This window comes from Ascaphus truei, chromosome 3 (genome assembly GCF_040206685.1).
Source record: "Ascaphus truei isolate aAscTru1 chromosome 3, aAscTru1.hap1, whole genome shotgun sequence".
NCBI lineage: Eukaryota > Metazoa > Chordata > Amphibia > Anura > Ascaphidae > Ascaphus > Ascaphus truei.
Genome location: NC_134485.1, coordinates 359,994,004 through 360,012,543, shown reverse-complemented (window position 1 = coordinate 360,012,543; position 18,540 = coordinate 359,994,004). Strand labels below are relative to the sequence as shown.

The following is an 18,540-nucleotide window of genomic DNA, read 5'->3' as shown; positions in this document are numbered from 1 at the left end:
TCATGCATGCATGCTCTGCTTCTGCACCCGCTCCCCTGAACACCTCAGGAAGAAATTGCATATTCTTGCAAACTTCCTTCACTGCAAATGTGTTCTATCGTGTTTCAACTCTGCCCTCTCCAGACTAAATACACCTCCTTTTCTTCACTAATCAAGACGCACAAGTCTAATCCACGCTGCCCCTTTGTTGACTATTTCAAGACAAAAGGTGGATTCCTTTCATCAAGACACCACCTAAATATTCTCCACATATTCCACACATCTGCCTATCTTTCCTCCTGCCTTCCTCAAATATTTTCCTCTGTCACAGAGGAGGATGTGTTGCTGCTGATGTCTTCTTCTCTCTCTACCACTCACCCTCTTGAACCCATATCCTCCCTTCTCCTCAAAGCTTTTGCTCCCACTCTAATCCTTACACTCACACATATGTTCAACTCCTCCCTTCAACCTGGGACCTTTACCTCCTTCAAGCACGCAACAGTTATACCATTACTCAAACAGGATAATCCTGATTCTACCCGTCTCTCTAATTATTACCCTGTCTCTCTCCTGCCTTTTTGCCTCTAAACTCCTTGAATGCATTGTTTTCTCTCAACTGCTCCATTTTATTACTTCCTATACTCTACTACTTCCTCTATCATTTGAAAACATCAAATTAAATAGAATAAGCATTTAAAATGTAGCAGTGGAGCACACAAAAAAGAAAAACTAGGAACACCACAAGATATATCTGAAAAACTACAGTATATGAGAAAAAGAAAAACACACAATCAAGGAAAACATACTTATTCACAGACAGTAATGTTATAGCTGTTAAGCAAGGGCAAATGTGCAGAAAAAGGGCTAAAAAAAAAACAAAAAATAGAAAGAGCTATGTACCAAAAAGAGGCTATAAATAAACACTTACTGAGGGGAACAAGAGTAAGGCAAAAACAAGAGTAATCTGCTAGTCAATCCCTAATGGACTATAGTACTTCTCTTAAAAGTCCTTCAGAGAAAGAAAGCTGCTGTTAAAACGCTTCATGCCTCCCCCAGTCAGTAAAAGTGCGGTGTCTGTACATCTGACCGGGGGAGGCATGAAGGATTTTTACGGCAGTTTTCTTTCTCTGAAAGACTTTTAAGGGAAGTCCTATACCATGGTCCATTAGGGATCGTGGAAACGGTTCCCCCGATCGTTGCCCCTTTTGATTTTCCTTTGCCTTTGTATAGCATTCACTTACAGTATTTACTCTTATTTTTGCCTTACCCTTGTTCTCCCCAGTAAGTATTAGTATGGTACAGCTGAACCCTCTTATAACGCGGTGCTCGGGGTCCACATAATGAGACCGCGTTACAACTGGAATCGTGAAATGGCGACCGGCATCTGCAGCTCTCTCCTCTCCCTATTTCATCAGGCTGCATCCACTTGCGCAGCTCACATCTCCAAGGTTTTTTTATTTTATTTATCATAACATTCAATGCTTTATTGCTAATGGACACACATACATATATACGCAGATTATTTAGACACAGTGACTAATGAGTGTATATTATTTGCATGCATTACCTGACTATCTCTATAGATATCACGCCAACTAACATCTATTATATTGAGACTGGGACTCAGTTCATTCCCTGTAAACCTTACTGTTTATTTTAAACTTACACACTTTAATTTCTATTATAAGCAAGTGTAGACATATATTATTTTTATATAATTAAAAGTTATGTTTTAACTGCCTTTGAGTGCACCACCAAATTTGCTTCTTTGTGGAGGGAAATTGTTATTCCAGTTACTCTCTTTTTGTGATAAAACTTAATAAATGTCCAGAATGCTCCAAATCCAGTCCATAATAATTAAATCCATATAATAAACCATTCCAGGGAAATATGGCTCTAGTGGTGTCCAACTGACAACCACAAAGTATGGCCCCTATTTATAATATCCAAAGGGATATTTCGGATTAAATATCAGACATTGGGTTTAGGTAGATAATACAGGGTTATTTTCCATTACCTGCCAATGATAGTCCTGAACCAGCCAGTCACTCCAGGGCGTGCAATTCATGTAGTAAGCAGCAAGAGGTATATTCATTCTCTCACCTACAATAATAAGGCATAGTTTTCCGCTATTGGTACATGTAACAGGGACATATTGTGATGAAATAGTGAAGTGCGCTATTAATATAAATTTGTGGACAACAATGGGTAAACTGTGTACCGTGATATTAACTAATATCAAATCCCAAAAACCTAATTGCAGCCACTCAATTAGCTAGTCTCCACCTGGACTAACGAGAGCTCTGTAAAAAGCCTTGTGAGACACAGGAGACAGATTCCTTTGCTCACATTTGGGCTGACAGATAGAGAGCAGAGAAGCCTGCGCACTGACACTGTCTTGAGCACAAAGGTTGTGCTGAGATCAAGACACCCAGACACCAAGAGACCTATATTTCCTGGCTACAGGTGACCCAGGAACCTGCCAGAGACTTACATGGAGGGCAACCTGCTTAAAGTACTTTCAGAGACTTTAGGGTGATAGGCTGGTAATGGGAATATCCCTCCAGTCCTACAGATAGGGTCTGAGGAAGTAAGTTAGCCCTTACAAAGGGATAGGTGTGACTGTGAAGGGGTAACCAGGCTCACTAATAAAGGTCAAGCCCACTTGGTTGCCCCATATCCATGTTTTGGGGTCCTAGAGTGGCAGCTCTTGGACCTGACTGTTGAATATGTACTGCTGTGCCTGTATGCAAAATATGCGACAATAAAGACTTTTTATGTTTTTGCCTTTCCAGGAGTGCCAACACGCAGAGATAGCTAGGCTTTGAGTTTCAAGGTGGGTTTTGCGGAGAAACTCTTCACAGATTGTGGCTATGTAGCGGGGTTCCAGAGTTACTGGATACCCCAAAAATGTAGCCGGGAATCAGGTAAGATTCTCAGATACATGGTAGCACAATGATCTGGTCAAAATCCTACCCTGAAAACATTCTTGCAGCTCACCGCCAGGAGTCCCTGATTCAGCACAGACCAGAAAGGTAAAATGGGCATAGGGGATAAAGATATCTCCAGAATGGTACAGGGGTCCCTAGTCAAGAGTGGGGTGCCCCATTCATGCCCAATTTACCCTTAACCTGGTATAGTGGTTCAGGGGTGCTCCAGCTATAGGATAAAGCTGCAAGGTTTATTTTGTATAAAAATGTAAAGTTGGGGTTTTGCAGTGTGGAGGGATATGGCTAGTGAGGATAGCAAGTATAAATTCTTATTCTATCCCTGATACCAAAGAAGGACTTAGACATTTTTAGTAAGACACAGTATCCAAGTATATTTTATTAAATGGGTATGTTTAAAATGTACAATGCTTGGTGAACTGTATTTGAGCTGGGGATTTCTAAGTCCATGGTTCCAAGAGACCAGCTGGCTACCAAGTTGGTGCCACTGAGCCTGCTCGGGTCCCGGACTTGAAAGCCACAGAGATGCCAAGGTGTTAGGGCGGTGCGGAGTACCGGAGTTATCCTTGAGTACCCACGTTCTGTGCTATTTCAACTAGGAAAGTTTAGTTTTGTAGCCCAGACCCTCAGCAAGTGTGTTTCCCTCTGTATAATTGTAATCCACTGTGTGTACGTCTGTTTCAATGGAATAAATGACAATTTGTTTTACTTCTTGGTTTTGCTCAATGAATGACCCCGGTATAAACGTGTAAATTGCAGGTCTCCTGGGACAATAGGGGTTTGTTATTTTTGTATGTTTTGCGTGGATAAAGGAACAGGCTCAATAAAGCCAAGATATAATTTCACCCAAATCGGTCTCCATTATACGTACCTCTGCACACAGTACACATTTTTTTTTGTTCATAAACATTTCATCACTTTAAGCAAATTCACCTCATCTTAGCCATAGGCTGTACACTCATCGAAAAACTGTTCTGTAGAATTCTTCTGAATTAATTATTTACCTGCTCTATTATCCGAAACACATTTAGTGCCTCATTTGACAAAACATGAGTAATGCAATAACAGGTGTTGAGAAATTGGAAAGTTCTTTTAGTACAGTAAGTCTTCAAAACACTGCATAAAATGGTGGTCTGAGCGAAGCCTGGCCTTTCCTTTAATAAACAGATATGGTACTGTACCTGTACTGTGGCAATGGATTTACACTAGAGCTACAATACAAGTACACTATATGTAGGCAATTTGTACACTGAATGTAATCAATAAACTTTATGAAATTGGTGGTGTCTGGCATACATTATATAATACTGCACAAAATGTATTGTAAACAGGTGATTTGAAAATCCCAGAATTTATATTATGGTGGTATTATTAAGAAATGCTATCTGCATTCTGCACCTCAATTTTTATACTAGCTAAGAGTACATGATAAATATTTGCCAGTATAACCTGATATTTAGAGAGAAAGAAAAGGAATTTAACAATTCTGACAGCTTTTACAGTGTAACATGTAATTATGCCGTTATCCTGTGAAAAGCCATAAGCCTTTTTCAGAAGAAATCATAAGTTCCTTATCAGTCATATACACCTGCATTTAGTATTGAAATATTGACATTGCATTACAGATTTAGTAGCCATTTATGCTCATGATGGCACATTGCAGTGGGACACACACAGCACACCAGCGGGAGCAAATACCACTGGGAAGTAATTAAACCTGCATAGATATGGGGCACTCCCTAACGCGCACCAGCGGGTGCAATAATGCCTGCTAAATCAGTACTAGTTAGAATTGCTGTACAGCAATTGTGCATATTAATGTATTATTGTAAATATTAAAAATTTAGATGTAACAATGCTTATGTAATGCACTAATACAACTAATTGTTAGTGCAGGAAATATGTTTAAAGATGTTAATTCTCTTCTGTGCTCTTATCACCCACATTCTTGTCTTGAACTGCAATAAAAAGGATAAAAGCAGAGTATGTACCAATATAGTGTAGTATTTAAAATATGTTTTTGGAGTCAAGTAAACAGCACCCAAACTACAGTAATTACTTCTGGTGATATAACTGTAACCCCCTTGGGGATTACCATGGCTGTAAAGGGTTAGCTGTGTGGGCCCACACAGAGTAACACCCCTTTTTCAATCACCTGGTGCTCAGGTGATTCAGCAGAAGCTAAGCCCCACCTACAGTACTTCTGCCTGGAGACAGGGACATCGCTGTGAGAAATATGTATATATAGAGAGGGGGAAGCTTCTGGAACCCATATCCCTTGAGTAGTGAGAGTAGTGGGATTTCACTATGAATAATATATATATATATATATATATATATATTTATATATATATGTAACGGGTATTCCCCCCCCAATCGCAGATCTGATGTGGGTGCAAGGAACATACGGTGTTACCATAGGTGTGGTGCATTACCTGTTGGCTCGCAGGAGGGCTGAGCTTCCGCCACGGGGAACCTGGGGCAATTATACTAGGGGTGACCACTTATTCGATACAGCGCCTCCACCTGCGATGGCTCCCACCAGAGGGGGAGTGGTTCCTCGCAGGACAATCAATAATAACATACACGGTGAGGTATAATAACTAAGGACTTTACTAACATGCAAACAACGTATCACGGCAGTACCACAATATAACCTGTGTCCCTCTCTAGAGGAGACACCTGCTGCGTCGCGCAGGACGCTTCCCCAACACCAGGTGATCCCACCCAGTGTCCCGAGAATCCCACCCAATGTCCCGCACTCTTGGAGAGAACGTGGGTGACTGCGCAGTCACAGTTACACTAAGGGGCCCGTTGGTGCACTTATGACTGTATGGTACCTGCCGAGCACTCCGGTACTCGGATCAGCAACTGACTTCACAAAGGGTCAGACGTGTGATGAATCCGTCTGATCCTCCAACCGAACTCCTTTGTACGCGGACCGCCAGGGCGGTCTCACTCTGGAACAGTCTCTGCGGACCCCAACGTGGGTCCGAACCGCTTCACAGGAACCGCAGCGTCCGCTGAGTCCCTAACTAACTCTTGGTACTAACGTGACAGGAACCCTAACCTAGGGCCTGTCCCTGTGGTACCGCAACCTACAGTGGCTTTGGAGGAAAACTCCTAGGGCCTACCGGGGTTAATAACCTGCTCCACTCCCCTAACTCTTCCCAGCCTGACTATGCTTAATAACACTTAACGAGTCCCAGCGCCTACAGCAGCAAGCTGTAGCCCACTGGATGTGTGCAGCCAACGTGCTACATCATAAGGTGCCTGCCTGTCAGACCTCACAGCACTGACCACCGTGACTCTGACAAGGCAGCACTTCACTAAGGGCAGCGTCCCTATCTTGGGCCTCCCTCATCATTTACCCACTAAGCTAGTGGGGAGTTGGGGCCTATCTGGGGTGTGGGTACCTATCTGGGTGCAGGAGCTGCACTCACTCCCCGCACCCTTTCTTCCCCAGCTCCCTGACTCCAACTCTCTATAACCTTCCTTTCCCGGCTCCCACTAATGTAAGTGGCAGGGTCCCTAACCTGAGGGCTGTCCCTGGCAACACTCACCTTACTGGGGAGCTGAGCTAACTCGGGCCCTGGGGGTGCTGGCCTAGTACAGGGAGTCCCTGACTCCTGTACCCTACCTCCTTCCCTGGGCTGCTCCGGTCGCTGACTGAACTAACGTGCTCTAAGCCCGCCAAATGTATCCACTTGCTCCAGGACAATCCTTCAGCCCTATTGGCTCCTATGAGGCACCTGATGCCTCCCTCGCTATGCTCCATGGGAGTTGTAGTCCCATAGAGCCTATCCTGGCATTGGGGCCGCGTGTGCACTTGCCCTGCGCATGTGCGAGTCTTTGGGGGCCGCCTCAACCTTTCCCTAGTCTGCCCTGGCACTCGCGCGACTCTCCCTGACTCTGGGGTTCCTCCCGCGCCTGCGCAATCACGGCGCATGCGCGAGTGGCTAGGCAATGGCAGCGCCCTCTTCGCCGGCCGCCGGGACCTTAGAGACGCGACCGCGGCCTTAGCGACGGCCCGATCGCGTCCCCGGCAACCGGCCTCCTCGCGGAGAAGAGGCGCTGCTCCCTCCTTGGCCCCCACCCTCCGGAATGGCCGTCGGGTCTGCCGCTGGCCTCTGGCAGTACCCGACATCAGTCCTGGCCATGGAGGCTCCCTGGGAGGTCGCAGGGGGCAACAGGTGAACTGGCTACAATGGTATTGTATGTTTTCACTATGAATTATATATATATATATATATATAACATCAGTTTGAAGCACGAGATCAGGAGACAGTACTCTGGTAAGTTTGATCACAAGTTTTTGTATTGAAAAAAAGATGGATGAAGAATCGATGGAGGCAGTCATGAGGCAGCTGAAAGAGGTTATTTAATTATATCAACACTAAGGACATTGGAGGAATGAATATATGTTGCACATGTTTTCCATCTGTGCTATTTGGACATATTGTATTATGGGGATTGGGGCGTTATTTAAAGTCTGTTTTTGGGATTGTGTATTATGCCACTCCTGATGAAACCTATGTGGTGATGTTTTTCTCCTGAGCCGGCCGAAACCCCAGGAAGCGGACGTGGCGGATGACATCACTTCCGGTCGAGTGGAACGCACCGCTGGAACGCACGCCACGAGAGAGGGGAAGAGGAGACATCATCCATTCGGCTAGCGAGATCCAGAGAGATCTAAATGCTTGTTTTTAACTGATATCATGTCCTTGGGAGTCCATACATTTGGGGGAACACTGAGTTCTGCATCTCCTGTCCACCGAGTGACAACTAACAGCATCCTAAAAAGATACCTTTATGTGCCTTTTACCCTCTCACGTTTGTGAGTATTAAATATTAAGCCAAGACATTATATTCCGATCCTAATTTTAACAATATTGCACTATCACGATTTATATTTCTTTTCACATATTGCGCTTCCCGGATACATCATCATTATTTCACATCACGAGGATTGACCGAGCAACCTCTACCGGGTTACAGCTGCATCTTCCTATACATCTGTATAAGTATCACTGTTTATATATATATATATATATATATATATATATATATATATATATATATATATATATATATATATATATATATATATATATTTTGCACTATTATCACTGTGTATAATGTGAAAATTTAAATCTGAAAATTTAAATTTTGATAAGTTTCCTTTTATATGTTATGCCACTATGTCACTTGATAAAGACCTCTGAAGTCGAAACGATGTGTTGGCTCAAATAAATGAGTTTAGAATTCAAAAATCCGTTGTGCCCTCTGTTCCTTCTGCTACTGATCTAGGATTGGAAACAGGCGTTCGTTCAACCACGGGAGCACCGGTAATTGTATCATTTAAATCCTTTTTCTAGGTGTCTGGACCTACAGGTCTGTACCAGCACCAGAATAGCAGAAAAGAGCATACCCCCGCTTTCCCCCAATCACACTTAGGGGTGGGGGTAGATGGGCTACATCATATATATATAGATATGTTCCTATGTATAGCATAGTGTAAGGATCTCCATTTATTGTTTTAAAGTGAGGGACAGTACCCCGGTTAGGTAGCAACATAAAAGTTCATGGAGAACACAATTTGCCCAGAGGGGATTCAAGAGGCCGTAGACCTGAGGCATAGTTTGACCTGCCCAATCGCTGGGTCCAAAGCTGTCCCCACTCCAGCCTGCCATGAGGTTGTATGCAGTTGCCGAGGGAAGGACACATATGAGCGACAGGGGCAGAAGAGCACCAGTCACGGCATGGGAACATATGCGATGGAGCTCTAACGAAGCAACCCAGAAGAAAGCTTCAGAAGGTAACAAAGCGTATCAAGCTTCAGCACCTCCCTAGTGGGCCGAGACAGAGGCAGCTAGGGAAGACAAAGTTCATACAGCACACAGACATACAGTTATGTCTATTCCAAGATCACTGCGTATATTGCTGTAACAATAAAGCTGCTGTTGAATGAATACAGTTCCTGGTGCCCATCATTGCTATATCATTGCCTAGCCACATAAACCCAACACCCTGACAAGCTAACCAAATATGATTAAGCCAAGACAAGAGACATGACATAAACTCCATAGGGCAGGGAGAGTAACACATATAATAGTAACTTATACTAATTAAATTATACAGTAAATGAAGACTGTTAGCCAAGTGTTTGAGATGTATTCAGTAGTTCAAGGAACTGACTGTGTATTCTCTAGCACTCCTATATATCTTCTCATGTTGTGAAAATAGAGGACCAATTACCCAAACCTCATGTTAGTTAGGATCTGGACATCTAGCCTCATTATTAAGTGCTTGGTAGTATTGGTAGTATTTATCAGTGAAGATTTCATATACATTTTGGACTTCTAAATTCAGCTCACCAGAAATGTGACCTCAAAGTAAATATGGGTCTCCAGATAGGGTGTTACCAGTCACCAATGTACTTTATTTTTATCTGTACATGGAAAGTATATGTAGCCAGGTCCCCCTGCTTGCAAGCCCCCTCACCTTCCTGGCGATCGCAGGGGCCGCCGAGCCACAAGGTGGTCCCGTCGGCCGATCGGAAGGGTGGGGGCGGTCAGAGTCCTGCACGGGGGTTGCCGGGGACGCGCGCGGCCGGTTGCCAGGGCCGCGATCGCGTCGTTAGGGCTCCCGGTGCTCCCGAAGCAGGGCGGCGAGGTCGCCGCCATCTTCCAACTGTTGGCGCATTCTCAGTACAGATCTAGGCGCAGAGGACAAGCAGTGAAGTTCGCGCATGCGCAGAACAAGCGCGCAAACGCTATCCTACCAGGGAAGGCTCTTGGAAGGGACTACAAGTCCCATGAGCCTCGGGAGCGGCCCCATGACGCCAGGGAACCAATAGGGCTGCAGGAGCTTCCTGCTTGCAGGGAATTGATACTTTTCGCACGCTGAGCCACGCTAGTCAGTGCTGGACCGGGAGAGCTAGGGGAAGGAGGTGAGTGCAGGGGTCTGTGACCCACTGCAATAGGCCAGAAAACCCCCTAGGCCCCAGATAGGTCCTGAACTCCCCCAGCATGTGGTGCTATAGGGACTGGCCCTAAGTTAGGGACTTATCCCGTTAGTGTCAGTGATAGATAGGGACACAGCGGACGCTGCGCTCCCTGAACGGAGGCTTGGGCTCAGGCCTGCACCCCAGAGACAGAGACTATATCCAGGGTGGGATTGCCCCAGCGGACCCCGCGCGACAAGACCCGGGATCAGAAAGAATCACCAAGCGACTGATCCTTTGCGAAGTTGTTTGCTGGCCCGAGTGCAGGAGCGCTCGGCAGGTACCCTCATAAGTGCACCAACCTATACCATTCTAATATTATCTATTCACATAGTGGCAGCGCTGACCACGGGACAAAAGGGGGTAGGCTGTGGACACGGTGTGGGGATACACGGTGGTGTGTGGGTATACTCCTAGTGGAGTAAGAGACACTGAGAGGACTGAGTTACATGGTGGAGATAACCCCTAGGGGGGGAGTGTTAGTAGTGTACATTATAAGAGTGTGTTATTGCCTGCATATATATTCTGCGTTACAGTAAACTGGTTATATATATATCCCTGAGTACGTGGTTATTGTATATGTGGGTCCTTTGTAGACAAACTTCTATATCCCTAGAACCCTACACAGGTGGAGGCGCTGAAACCGAGATCGATCCAGAGGATTCACCCCAGGCTCTCACTGGCGGAGGCTCAGACCTCCTGTGAGCCTGACAGGTATAACGCACCACACCTGGTAACATATAGGTCCCCCTACATTCATAATATATATGCGATTGGGGGGGTAGAACACCCGTTACATTTGAAGGCTCTTCTGAGATTCAGACCTGGGCTGCCCTATTCAAACCAGCAATATAAGATCAGCAAAATGGTGATGCCCTCAAGTCAAGAGGTCCATGCATGGGCCAACTCCGTCCTGGAGCCCCCTAGTTATGTCGTGGCTGTAGGGAACGTTCCAGCCTTAGTAGCAGAGACTGACATCCGGGACTCACTGAGGGAGCTCATAGGGTCAGATAAAGTATGGTATCGGGGCAGGGTGTTCGACCCTACATATTATTGGAGCGCCATACTATTCACTGAGGGGCGGGACATATGCCAAGAGACGGCTCCGAACACCCTAGAAGCCCCCGGGTACCCACCAGAAGGCTACCCCCTTATATACTCGGACTTACCAGTAATATGGAAAATGTTTTCACCAAGGGCCCCTCCTCAGGCTCCAGACGAACCGTCCACCAGTACTTGGACACCTCTTGCACCAGTGTCAAGTACCCCAAACCAGGTTGACCGTCCCCAACCCAAAATCTCCTTTACACCAAGCGCCCTCATGGGAGCCAATAGTTGGGCTGACAGTCCGCCTTCTCCACCAGACACCGCACCCCGCGAGGTTCTGAACCCCCGGCCTAGCCGAGAGCGGGTAACTAAACGAAGGTTCCATAATGGGGGTGACGCTACCCCAATTCGTAGAAGCCATCACCATGGCCTCCCAGTCCCAAGGCTACCGGAAACTCAAGGCCTTCTCGGGAGTACTTCCAATACCCCAGGGGGAGGAAGGGATAGACCTTTGGAGGGAGAACGCATTAAAAGTCGTAGAAGAATGGTCGTGCACGGAGACAGTAAAACGGCAGCGTATCATGGAATGTCTCCGGCCTCCCACTTCTACCATTGTAACCATCCACAGGGACCAACACCCAGAGTTGACGGTGTTGGGGATGGTAGAGTTCCTGTTGGAAGCGTACGGACTAGCAGAAGATGAATGAGCGATCTGGACCTTCTTTATCAGAAGGAGGGAGAGGACTTGTCGGCCTTTATTCACCGCCTGCAGCTGGTCTGTGGAATCCTACTCAATCGTAAGCTGATTCCTGCCTCTGGGATGGATGAAGCGCTCCATAAGCAGTACCTGCGGGGATCAAGCTCCACTCATCCCATAGCCAACATGCTCCGCAGCAAAATAATGGACGGGGGCCCCTCTACGTTCACCGAGTTGCTGCGCCAAGTGAAAATGCAGGAGGCACATGTTATGCTACACTCTACCGCTAAACCTAAGTGCCCCTCCGTCTCAAAGGGAAAGGGCTCTATGGAAAAGAAGGAAGAGTCTGCTGCCTCGTCCAAGGGGTACAAGTCAAGACCCACCGACAGACCACCTTCCCCGTCCAAGGTTCGTCCGGAACGACGCGAAGTAGTGTGCTATAACTGCGGTAAGAAGGGCCACGTCACCAGTAACTGTCCAGAGAGAGAAGGCCATCCAGAGGAACACCCTCCCGATAGAGGGAAATCAGCCCGATCAATGGTCTGCAGTGTACCCGTGGCAGACTCTGACCCAGAACTCCCTCATTCTGGAGCCGAAGATGCTCCTTCTGACTCTGGCCCCAGTGATGACGCCTCACCCAGGGAAGCTTACAGTCAAGTAGGCCCCGCGGCCATCGTGCCCGTTGTACTGGAAGGGATCTACGCATCGGTCCTACTGGACACGGGGTCACAAGTGACCATAATATACCGCAAGTTCTATGATCAGCACCTCCAACACTGCCCCCTGAGGTCGGCCGAACATATGAAGGTTAGGGGATTAAGTAATGAAGACTATCCCATCAATGGGATTGTAAGAGTTCAACTGGAAATACTCCAACTGAACACCGGCAAGAAACACCCCATGCATGTAGCGGCAATGGTATGCCCGGAGCCACAAGACCAGTGCAAGTATCCAATTATCTTGGGAACCAATGCTGATATAGTACAAGCGGTAATCAGAGCCTACTTAAAAGAGACCAATGAGTTGCCACTGGCCAATGCGCTTCTAGACCCCGTCTTACGAGAAGAGTGCCACCGGGTATATGTCTTGGAGCGTCATGGGACCTCTACAATCGTCAACGCGGACTGACGACCATATTACCAGGGGGAGTGCAAAGAATGGCCGTCTGGTGCTTTTACCCCAACCGAGAGGAGGGCGATCAGTTCTTCTCTCTGGAGAGTACCCCCGAGGAAGAAGTTCAGTGAGGGTATAGGTTACTACCCGAAGTGAGGGAATGGACGACTAAGATCCCTCTACGAACCCACGTTTATGTGCAGAACCTCTCCCCTTCCCGATGGAATTTGATGACGGACAGAATATGGGTTGCATATATCCGGTCAGCCCTGTGGAAACAACGCCCCAGGTGAATGCAGCAACGGGGAGTGAGCGGCTAGTAGATTTGGACTTCAACTTCGGCGAGTTGATATTGCCCACTGAGTGGAAAGAGCGGCAGAGAACCCAGTTGTATAAACGAAGGACTGTGTTCTCCACGAGTGAGATGGATGTAGGGTGTACTCGAAGCGCCCAACATACCATTCGACTGAATGACGCTACTCCGTTCCGTGAACGTTCTCGTCGCATCGCCCCTAGGGATGTGGACGATGTAAGGAACGTCTTGCAAGAAGTGGGGACCGCTGGGATATTGACGGAGTCTCGGAGTCCTTACGCCTCTCCCATAGTGGTGGTGAGGAAAAAGAATGGGTCCGTATGGCTGTGGGTCGACTATCGGACGCTGAACAACCGTACGAGACCGGACCAGTACAACCTGCCTCGCATTGAAGAGATTCTGAATGCTCTGAACGGAAGCCAGTGGTTCAGCGTACTCGATCTACGATCCGGGTACTATCAGGTACCCATGAATGCAGAGGATCAGGAGAAAACAGCCTTCGTCTGTCCCGTGGGATTCTACCAATTTACTCGTATGCCCCAAGGTATATGTGGGGCTCCTGCTACCTTCCAACGACTAATGGAGAAAACTATCGGGGACATGAACCCTCGGGAGTGTCTAGTCTACCTGGACGACATCATTGTCTTCGGAAGAACTCTGGAAGAGCACGAAGAGAGATTGCTGAAAGTGATAGATCGTCTTGGAGCAGAAGGGTTGAAATTGTCCCTCGACAAGTGTCACTTCTGTCACACCTCCGTGACTTACGTGGGACACATCGTGTCAGCTCAAGGAATCGCCACTGACCCAGCCAAAGTTGAAGCGGTCGTAAACTGGCCTCGTCCCGAGAATGTTACGGAGCTGCGATCCATCCTGGGGTTCTGCCATGTGGATGCCAGTCAAAATGGCTTGGGCGCCGTCTTGCACCAGAAGCATCCCGAGGGCCTTCGCCCTGCGGCTTTCATCAGTCGCAGTCTGACACCTAGTGAACAGAAATACCCTGTCCACAAGTTAGAACTCCTGGCTCTCAAATGGGCCATCACGGAAAAACTCCACGACTACCTGTACGGTGTTACGTTTGAGGTAAGGACGAATAACAATCCCCTCACGTACATCAATACCTCGGCCAAATTGGATGCAGTAGGGCACCGATGGTTGGCAGCTCTAAACAACTACCAATTCTCCCTGAAGTATAAGCCGGGGCCTTTGAATGTAGGAGCTGATGCCCTATCCTGAGGACCAGGACTAAGTGCTACTCCAGATGATGAGGAATGGGATGAACTCCCAGGGCCAGGGGTGCGAGCTATGTGTAGCACTGCCGCCATCATCAACAACCTAGTGGCCTTCTCCGAATTACGGGTTGCAGATTCCTTGGGATGCCAGTCACAGGCCGTCCCCGCAGCCTACTGTGACCCGAAAGGAATGAATATAACTCATGACAAAGTGCTGCGGTGGAAAGATCTAGTGGATTACCAAATACAAGATTCTGTAGTTAGTATTATTAGGCAAGCAAAAGCTTGGAATCCGAAGATTGCAGTGGAGCACAGCTGAGGAATGGGGCCAGCACCAGCAGTGAAGGGTTAAAAACATGAATTTATTCGTACATGGTATGAGGGGGGGGGAGACAGAACACACTCTGACGCGTTTCAGGCTATGCAGCCCTTTTTCATAAGCAAAGGCTTATTAGGCAAGCAGTTGAAAAGAGGAATCCAGCTCTCTTGAAACGTGCTCCCAAGGACTTGGTCGCGTTACTCATGCGGGAAGCGGACAAATTTGAAATAGACAACTGCTTACTTTATCGGGTGGTGCAATACCACAACCACCCTGATAGACGACAACTAGTCCTCCCTAAGAACTTGTGATACATGGTGTTGAAGTCCCTACATGATGAGCATGGACATCTCGGTGTAGAGAAGACCTTTGGGTTGGTCAGAGACCATTTTTTCTGGCCCAAGATGCGAGAGGCCGTAGAACAACACTGTCGCCGTTGTACTCGGTGTGTCCAACGCAAGACTCTGCCTACTAGAGAAGCGCCTATGGGCCATCTGAAAAGTTCTGGCCCCATGGATCTTGTGTGTATGTATTTTCTGTGCATTGAGCCTGATAGTCGAGGAATAGCCAACGTGCTGGTCATCACGGACCATTACACCCGGTATGCCCAGGCCTTCCCCACTAAAGACCAGAAAGCCATCACGGTGGCAAAAATATTATGGGAGAAGTACTTCATGCACTACGGTCTTCCAAACCGCCTTCACTCAGACCAAGGTCGGGATTTTGAGAGCACTTTGATCCGAGAATTGCTCAAAATGCTGAACATTGCTAAATCACGAACAACCCCATACCATCCTGAGGGAGATGCGTTACCAGAGCGGTTTAATAGAACTCTACTGGACATGCTAGGAACTCTACAGGGTGCCCAGAAGACTGAATGGAGTCGACATGTAGAGAATCTTAGTTCACGCATACAACTGTACCAGACACGAGTCAACTGGATTCTCTCCCTACTTCCTCATGTTTGGACGAGAGGCGAGACTACCAGTAGATGTACGCCTTCGCGTATCAACGGATGGGATACACAACGCTACCCATTTCAAATATGTGCAACGACTCAAAGACAGCTTGCAACAGGCGTACCAACAGGCTGAGAAATCAACAGCTAAGCTGAATGCTGACAATAAAAGGCGATACGACCATAAGGTCAAATATCGGGAACTTCATCCTGGAGACGCCGTGTTGCTTCGCAATCTGGGAGTCCCGGGAAAACATAAATTGGCTGACCGATGGAGAGACGGTGTATATGAAATAGAATCTCAAATGCCTGGCCTCCCGGTCTACCGCATCAAAGACACCGATGGCCGGGTAAAGGTATGGCACCAAAATCACCTTCTCCCCATTCCACAAGTGGGAGATGAGGACGACGAAATACTGGCCACACCGCTCAACGGTGAGTCCGATTCCTCAGAGATTGGCCAAGAGACTGTACCTGATTATACCAATCTTGAGACTCTGGAAGATCCCATGGAAGGACCCTTTCAAAGGGATCCTCCCAATGGAGGGGCACTCCCGGAGGAGCTACGGGTAAAGGGCCCCGTAGGCCAACGCCTACTAAGGTGGCACCAACAGGCCAGCCTTTGGATCCACAGAGCCCGTGCTTTGTGCCAAACAGAGACTGTTCAGAGACATTTCTCCCCTCAAGGGAAGAGGCTGAGCCTCAGGACTAAACTTATTACTCCCCAGAGGGAGTTGCGGAAGAACAGCTCCGCAGGAGCCAAAGAATAAGGTACCCTCCCAACCGAGTAACCTATGATCAAATTGGGGCACCCCATTATGAGGCTCAGCAGTGGGCTCGCAGCAGAGTGCAGTCTGTCATTGTGATGTTCACTGAAATGTGCAATCTGATTTAGAGATAAGTTAAGATCACATTTGGTTCTTGCATTTTTATTATATAACGATGTGGTGCCATTTTCATTATATAATTTCTGTACATAGGTATATTGAGTTGTGTCCCAAGCGAGGACGTTGGTTTTTTTTCCAGGGGGAGGATGTAGCCATGTCCCCCTGCATGCAAGCCCCCTCACCTTCCTGGCGATCGCGGGGGCCCCCAAGCCACATGGTGGTCCCGTCGGCCGATCGGAAGGGTGGGGGCGGTCAGAGTCCTGCTCGGGAGTTTCTGGGGACGCGCACGGCCGGTTGCCAGGGCCGCGATCGCGTCGTTAGGGCTCCCGGTGCTCCCGAAGCAGGGCGGCGAGGGTGCCGCCATCTTCTAAGTGTTGGCGCATGTGCAGTACAGATCTAGGCGCAGAGGACCGGCAGTGAAGTTCGCGCATGCGCAGAACAAGCGCGCGAACGCTATCCTACCAGGGAAGGCTCTTGGAAGGGACTACAAGTCCTATGAGCCTCGGGAGCGGCCCCATGACGCCAGGGAGCCAATAGGGCTGCAGGAGCTCCCTGCTTGCAGGGAATTGATACTTTTCACGCGCTGAGCCACGCTAGTCAGTGCTGGACCGGGAGAGCTAGGGGAAGGAGGTGAGTGCAGGGGTCTGTGACCCACTGCAATAGGCCAGAAAATCCCCTAGGCCCCAGATAGGTCCTGAACTCCCCCAGCTTGTGGTGCTATAGGGACTGGCCCTAAGTTAGGGACTTATCCCGTTAGTGTCAGTGATAGATAGGGACACAGCGGACGCTGCGCTCCCTGAATGGAGGCTTGGGCTCAGGCCTGCACCCCAGAGACAGAGACTATATCCAGGGTGGGATCGCCCCTTCGGACCCCACGCGAGGAGACCCGGGATCAGAAAGAATCACCAAGCGACTGATCCTTTGCGAAGTTGTTTGCTGGCCCGAGTGCAGGAGCGCTCGGCAGGTACCCTCATAAGTGCACCAACCTATACCATTCTAACATTATCTATTCAAATAGTGGCAGCGCTGACCACGGGACAAAAGGGGGTAGGCTGTGGACACGGTGTGGGGATACACGGTGGTGGGCGGGAATACTCCTAGTGGAGTAAGAGACACTGAGAGGACTGAGTTACATGGTGGAGATAACCCCTAGGGGGGGAGTGTTAGTAGTGTACATTATAAGAGTGTGTTATTGCCTGCATATATATTCTGCGTTACAGTAAACTGGTTATATATATATCCCTGAGTACATGGTTATTGAACAGTATATGTGGGTCCTGTGTAGACAAACTTCTATATCCCTAGAACCCTACACAGGTGGAGGCGCTGAAACCGAGATCGATCCAGAGGATTCACCCCAGGCTCTCACTGGCGGAGGCTCAGACCTCCTGTGAGCCTGACAGGTATAACGCACCACACGTGGTAACATATAGGTCCCCCTACATTCATAATATATATGCGATTGGGTGGGGTGGCACATGGATACTAAAATTGGTTAATTGTTGTACTGAAAACATATGAATCCTAAAATATCAATACAGATACAGTATCAGCAGTTTTACGGACATCCGTAAGTGCTTTGTAATCTCGCTCACCTACATGGAGATCCCGCCATATGTCAACAAATCTTAGGTCTTTTAGAAATTCTGGCAACAATCTCAAGTCCAGAGAAGCTAATGGTCTGGGGGCCCTAGCTGAGCATGAACTATCTAGCTCCGGGTTCATGGCGGCATTACAGTCGCACCCCAGTATAAGAAAGCCCTTTCTGATAGCATGTATGTGCTCTAGAATATTGTTGCAGAAGGGGGTTTGGGCCACATTTGGTGCATAGTTATTGGCCAGAGTCACCTAAGACATGCCCAAGGTGCCTATCACACACAAAAACCTGCCATGTATCCTTGTGGAACTGATCCAGTACAAATAGGACACTTATTATTGCTTAATATGGTTACCCCTCTTTTTTAAGTCTTGTTGAGGACAAATAACCTGCATGAATTATTTATTAAAGTACAATATAAAGGTGTTGATCTAGTGCTAAAATGGG

General features: G+C 47.7%; 1 protein-coding gene across 4 annotated transcripts in view; it reads right to left on the bottom strand.

The window, feature by feature from the left end:
* TRPC4 (transient receptor potential cation channel subfamily C member 4) overlaps positions 1–18,540 on the bottom strand; it is a 350,871-nt gene that overhangs the window by 259,497 nt on the left and 72,834 nt on the right. Inside the window, exon 1 of one of the 4 annotated variants that reach the window (XM_075592052.1) lies at positions 1,997–2,091. The exons of the other annotated variants lie outside the window; for them this stretch is intronic. The gene's annotated coding sequence lies outside the window, so the exon portion shown is untranslated. Of the gene's footprint in view, positions 1–1,996; positions 2,092–18,540 lie in introns of those variants that run through there. 4 annotated transcript variants of the gene reach the window in all.